This window comes from Chrysochloris asiatica, unplaced genomic scaffold, assembly GCF_000296735.1.
Source record: "Chrysochloris asiatica unplaced genomic scaffold, ChrAsi1.0 scaffold00324, whole genome shotgun sequence".
NCBI lineage: Eukaryota > Metazoa > Chordata > Mammalia > Afrosoricida > Chrysochloridae > Chrysochloris > Chrysochloris asiatica.
The window spans coordinates 2,967,826-2,974,603 of record NW_006408842.1 but is presented as its reverse complement, the minus strand read 5'-3'; positions in this window follow the sequence as shown (position 1 = coordinate 2,974,603).

Here is a 6,778-nt window from a genome sequence, read left to right as displayed (position 1 = left end):
TTTGTGACAATTATCCACAAGAGTGGATCCCACATTTTAGGAATATGATTGGCCAGATTACTACATGCTCAACCACTGAAAGACTCATGCCAGTTCACTTGGATAGCCTTAAGGAGTGATGTGACACTCCGTAAATAAGATTTCACTAGTAGAAGCAATTGATTGAGGGGGTGACATGAGTAAGAAAAATCCTGAAAGCAAAAATGCATAAAATCTTGATTGTCTTATGAATATTGGTTTCCCTTGCCTACTATTGTAAAATAGACACTTGAGTTGTATAGAAAGGAATATCAGGAAACACGATTACAGAAAAGCTTGTAAGCTTGTCTTCAGCCTATAACTGATTGGAATACCTGAAAGGGCTTCTAGAACTTGCTCAGTGAAATAGGCTTTGTATGGGGTCTTTGTAGTTTATAGGACCTTAGATGGAATCCTGAGCCCCATCCAGAACCTTCTGAGGTGGAACATTCCCACTAGAAAAGACAAGCAGACCAGCCTGGAACAGCTAGAGCAACAGAAGACGCTTCTTGAAAGAAAGATCAGCAGGAAAAATTCAAAACAAAAATGGCAGTCTGATTAGCTACTACAAGAACAATCAAGTTGTTCAACAGGGAGCCATCAAGACAAGTAATTAAGTCCTTTCTGGGCAAATCTCCCTCCAAGACTGAAACTCAAAGGGAACACATGAGCAGACATGTAAGCTTGCTGATGACCACACTGGTCTACTGGTGAGTGGGAGAGGGGAAAAGGCAGCAATGAAGAGGTGGCCTGAGTTCAACCACATTCCATGGACTCCTGTTGACATGGAGATGAGAAAAAGAAGAGGAAGGGCTGGTTGGTCAGACCTCGGGACTCCTGAGGCCATGAACAAAGACATAGCCATGGAGGGCTAGAGCTGAGAATGAAGGATCTAGCTGATATGAAGTGAGGGGAGATGCACAATAATGCTCAAATGTGCAGATAGTACTCACTTGACATAACCTCAATGGCTTGATGATCAGAAACAGACTAGGAGAAGATTAAAAAAAATTTTTTTTGATAAAGGAAACAAGTATAAATTACTATAATTTGATGAACTTGACCTGTACTTATGGATGTAGTAGCTGACAATACCCTGAGAGGGAAGGAGTCCCAACTTGGACATTGGCTACCTAAATTAAGGGGACGATAAAGGCAAGAAATGACTGGCTTACAAGTTTTCAAGAGGGAATTTAGTTTAAGAGTGTGCAGGGGAAGATAGAGTCCCCATTGAATAGTTCTCATCTTGTCTAGAAGGGTCTGGTGAAAAGAGATGGGGATACGAGTCTTATGATTCAATAGTGAGTAATTGTTATCACAACTAATTGTGACTGTCACAACTGTAAAGGTAGAAGTTTTGTAACAAAAAGGGGTGTACTTAATCTTACAGTAAATGAACAGAGGACCCTAGGACTGTCAAAGGAAAAGAGCATGAGCAGAATGTGGAACCTTATCTAGAGAGGCAGCAACACCAGAGATGGAGGCAGATATGAGGATATGGAGAAAGGGAGCAGCTGAGGACTCTGGACTCATGGAAAGAGAAAGGCAATTCTGGTAGCCTGGAGGCAGGCTTGCAGAATGTGCCCTTTGGTTGTTTAAATGATTATATATTCCTGAGTGTTTTTGTGTACATCCCCTACAACCTCCCGCCCCCCCGACACACACACAAAAGCCAGAGGGAATGGAAGCAAATACTGTTGAATGATGATGCACGGAGGAGACTGTAATCATTGCAATGTAAAATCGATGTTCTCCCATGTAAACTATCACTCAATTAACAATAAAAAATTTAAAGAATAAATAAATAAAAATGCATAAAATGTGCTCAAAGGATAGACAGTTGTGTTTTTTTTTTTAATTAAGGATAAATGTAAATAATTTGTGGGTATGAGCCTAGATATCATCAGTGAAGATGAGTCAATATAGGCTTATGGACTGGATAAACATATTACACATAAATATACAACAAAGAGTAAATTCAGGCAAAGGGAAACTTAAAGTATGAAGAAGAAAGTGATGTAATTAGGAAAGGTATGACTAATTTTTCTAAAACTGGGATGTGATGTACAGTATATTGTATCATGTAGATCTTTGTTCCTCTTATTTGTCTGAAATAGTTTATAATAAGAGAAGTCAAACATGTAAAATAAGAGAAAATAGTCAAGTGTTCATAAATTTCATAAGAAAAGAAGCAGTGTCTTCCCACCCACCCCACCCAGAACCCCTTTGCCAAAGGTTATCATGCTCCACTAAATAAAAAAGATTGGGTCATATACATAGAAGTGAATAGGGGACCTGCAGATTTGATAGTGGTGGGAGGGCTGTTTAAGAGGCAGCATAGGGAACCAAACCAAAAAAACCAAACCCACTACCATCTAGTCCAATATAACTTATAGCAACCTTTTAGAGTGAATAGAATTACCCCATAGGATTTCCAAGGCTTTAAATCTTTACAGAAGCAGACTGCCACATCTTTCTCCTACAGAGCAGCTGGTGGGAGAAATCATTTGAATCACTGACCTTTTGCTTACCAGAGGAAGGCTTTAACTGTTGTGCCACCAAGTTACCTTAGTGTTGTTGTTAAGTGCCGTTGAGTAGATTCTGACCCATATCAACCCTGTATAGGGTTTTCAAGGAATAACTGGTGGTTTTGAAGCACTGACCATGTAATTATCATCCCAGTGATTATCCTACAGTACTACACCACGATTCCAGGCCTCCTTGGTAAAGGTTGCTGTTGTTAAGTGCCATGTGTTGGTTCCAACTCATATCAACCATGTATAGGGTTTACAAAGAGTGACTAGTGAACCTGAACCATTGATCTTGCAGTTCAAACTGATGTTGTGATCTAGTGTATTATCCTACGGTGCCACAATTTTTTTTAAAAAATAAAGGTCTATGTCCTGGTGTGGTGCTGTGAGTTAAAGTACTGGATGCAAGGTTGGTTTAAACTGCAAGGCCGGAGGTTCAGGTCCACCAGCCACTCCTCAGAAGCCTTATACAGGGTCCCTGTGAGTCAGATCTGACTCAATGGCACTTAACAACAAACAACAAGCTATTACCAAAATAAACTCTACAGATCTTGTCTGTCTCCACACCCATGTAATGAATGAGATGATTGGTTTGCTTGTTGTGTTCATTCATTTCTGCCACTTAGTTGTTGGCATCAAGTTGATTCTGACACATATCCACTCTATAGACAGAGAACAGCCCCAAAGAATTTCCTAAGATGTCTTCTTTATGGAGTCCTGGTGTGGTGCTGTAGGATCAGCACTGAACTGCTAACTACAGGTAGGCAGTTCTAACCCACCAGTTACTCATTGGAAGTCCTATACAACACTTAACAGCTTAACAACAACAATCCTATGGGAGCAGACCACCAGGATTTTTTTTCCCTTAAAGCAACTGGTGAGTTCAAACTTCACCAGCAGCACTCCTTTGTCACATACTGGCATGTAGAAGAATTGATACATTTGAGTTATGGTGGAGAAGAGTATTGGAAGTACCATGGATTGCCAGAAGAACAAACATCTCTGTGTTGAAAGAAGGACAACCAGAATGCAACTTAGAAGCAAGGATGGTGAGACTTTGCTTCTCATACTTTGGGGCTATCATGAGGCAGAACCAGTCCCTGCAGAAGAACATCATGTTTTGTAAAATGGAGGGTCAGTGAAAAAGAGGAAGACTCCTCTCCCCGAGAGATGATTGATACCTTGCAGCAGCAATGGGATCAAACATAACAATGGTAAGGGTGACACAGAACTGGGCAATATTTCAGTCTGTAGTGCATAGTGTCACTATGAGTCACAACCAACTCAAAGACACCTGACAACAACAGCAACAAGCACCAATTTATTTGTTGAATTAACAAAGGAAAGAATGAAAGAATAGATGGAGGGAGGCCAACGAATCAAATAATGTGTTACAATGGTATGGATGGTTTCCTTGAAAAATTCCTTCCTTAAAGTGAATTGGAAAATATTATTATTTTCTAGCCTAAGTTAGAGAATTCATGAAGAAGGGAACACATGCTTCCAGTGCTCTCAAATCACTAGAGAATCATCAGTGGAGTTCTGGGCATACATGCTCACAGTGCAGCTTCACTTTTCTCAGGAGGTTGACAGTTAGAAGGACTCATTTCTAAAAGTGTTTGTTGTTCAGAACACATTTAAAACAGGAGGGTTGTGGGGGCTTCATTTGGAGAAAGTAGAGTTCTTTGAATCACATGCTTTCTAAAGCTGGCCTTTAAATCTTCACCTGTTTGCCTTCCCTGGAGCATCTATTTCCTTCGACTCTTCCTGTTCTTTTCTGACCAACATACTTTGGCTGAGATTTTCACACTAGAGACATGTCTATCATTCACAGAAGGCTCTAATATCAAGGGACTGTCTTCATGACTTTTTTCGTTAGCTTGTTGATTTTATGGTTTTCTGTTTCATTATGCCTTGTGACTTCTCACCATATTTTGCAACATTATTTGTAATTCATTGTTTATTACCAGGATTTGAAATAAGCACTACGTTCTTTTGTGTAACCTTGTTTTTACTGTTTTATTTTTTTCTTTTCTTTCTCTCTGCTTAATTATGAATATACGTGCAATATACTGACTTATTCTTTTTATTCTAACTTACTGACAACATGACCAAAAAGATTCATGGATCCCTTGTTCAGATTTCTTTGGTTATGATCAGTATTAAATTATTTCACTTCATGCCATGGTGTGTTGTGGAAAGAGTAGGGATTAGGATACCCTGCTCTTTCATCCAGTTTCAGAAACCTACCTCTATGAGTTTAGAATAATCTTACCCACCCAATGAGTATGATAGCACTGTTCTTACAGGGCTGTTCCACCAATAATCTGTCAGTTTGTTATATTGTGGCATCAATGTTCAACCATTTCAAGAAGTAGCATCTGATCCAGGGCCAATGACACTGAAGGAAGAAATCCAAGGTGCATTGAAGTCACTGGCAAAAAAAACAGCAGTGCTCCAGTAATCAATGGAACACAAATGGAAATCGCTCAATAAACTGATGAAACACTGGAGGCACTTACCCATCTATGCCAAGAAATTTGTAAGACCTGGCCAACTGACTGAAAGAGGTCTATATTTGTGCCCATTCCAAAGACAGGTAGCCCAACAGAATGCAGAAATCATCAGAAAATATTATTAATCTCACATGCAAGTAAAATTTTGCAACTAGATCACCAAGTCTTTCCTCCGAGGCACTTCTGGTGGACCCAAACCTACAACCACTTTATTAGCAGCCAAGTGAGTGAGTTTACCATTTGTACTATCCCAAAACAACAACAACAACAAAGCTTAGTGTTAGTATCATATATTTTTAACAGAATAATTATCTTACTTTTCCAATCATCTTCTAACAGAGAACCTGGTGACTATGAGAAGATGAATACATGTTTACTAGATAAGTACAGCAAATATGACATATTGGTAGTTCAGCAGTACAATCCTCAGCTGCCATGAGGGAGGCCTGGGCTCAAGTCTTGGCCATTACATCTCAGGTTCATTCCACCACCAGTCTGTCGTTGGAGGCTAGCATGTTACTATGATGCTGAACAAGTTTCATCCAAGCTTCTAGTTCTAAGACTAAGAAGAAAATCTCACAATCTACATCTGACTATCAGCCAATGAAAATGATGCAACCCATTCACAATCCTGGGTTGTGAACGGACAGCATTTCATTCTCTTTTGCACAGGGTCAACATTAACTAGAGGTTGACACACAGCATCTAACTATAGTTTTAAGCTTTAGGTTATCACTTATAAGTATATGTGTGTCTGAGGTTTATACATTTTTAACTCTTTGCTTACGAGTTAAAAGACATAAAATAAGCTATTTTAGGAAATAAATGAAAAGAATAGATCCTAAGGACATAGACTCTATGGAAGCTACCAATACAACAAGCAAATATAAACTCACACTGGTTCCTTGTTTCATCAATAGAAAGCCACATACTAGATGCAAAGGTTTGGACTTATGTATCTATGAGTCCGGGCAATTTATTGATTTTTTTCTAGGGACTCTTTTCTTTGTTCATCAATGAAGCAAAGTGGTTTGTGTAAGGTCCTTGCAGGTTCTAAACATGATCTAGATGGAAGGACAATAGGGGAAATTAAAGCAAAACCAACTATTGTGAGGACTTAAAATTATTCAGAGGTGAAGCATGCATTAGAATAAAATAGAAAATGTTTTGAATGAATGAGAAAAGGAGTAGCTTTTGAGTCATAAATTGACAGACCAATGCCCTAAACAAAAAAGGTCATTCAAAAGGAATCTAGGTTAAGGAATATCCGCTCTAAGTACCAGTTTCCTGGATTATTGAGCAGATAAATTGTTGATAATTAATTTTAAAGTACTCTGAATAAAGATGAAAGTGCTTTAAAGGTGTGAGGCCATTTTTAATAACCCCACTTAACAACATGTGCTTAGGATAGGACCTTGTGTTGTATTCATTCCTTCAATGCCCTAGGAGCTTTTGGTTGACTTAATTCATGGTGTGCATAGTAAGTCATTCTTTGTTCACTGTAAATTTCTATCCCACTGTGCTCGCTGTGAATTTTGTTTTATTAAAGTCAACATTTTCCCCTTTATTCTTTTAAAAGTAAAATCTTAATGCAGCCAGCAGTAGGACTAGTCTTTATTCTCATGTTATTGTGAAAAACCTAGATAAAGCCCCATAATGGTGAATCAAAGGGCAATGTTCTGATAAAATAACACTGTTGTTGCTGTGAAGTGC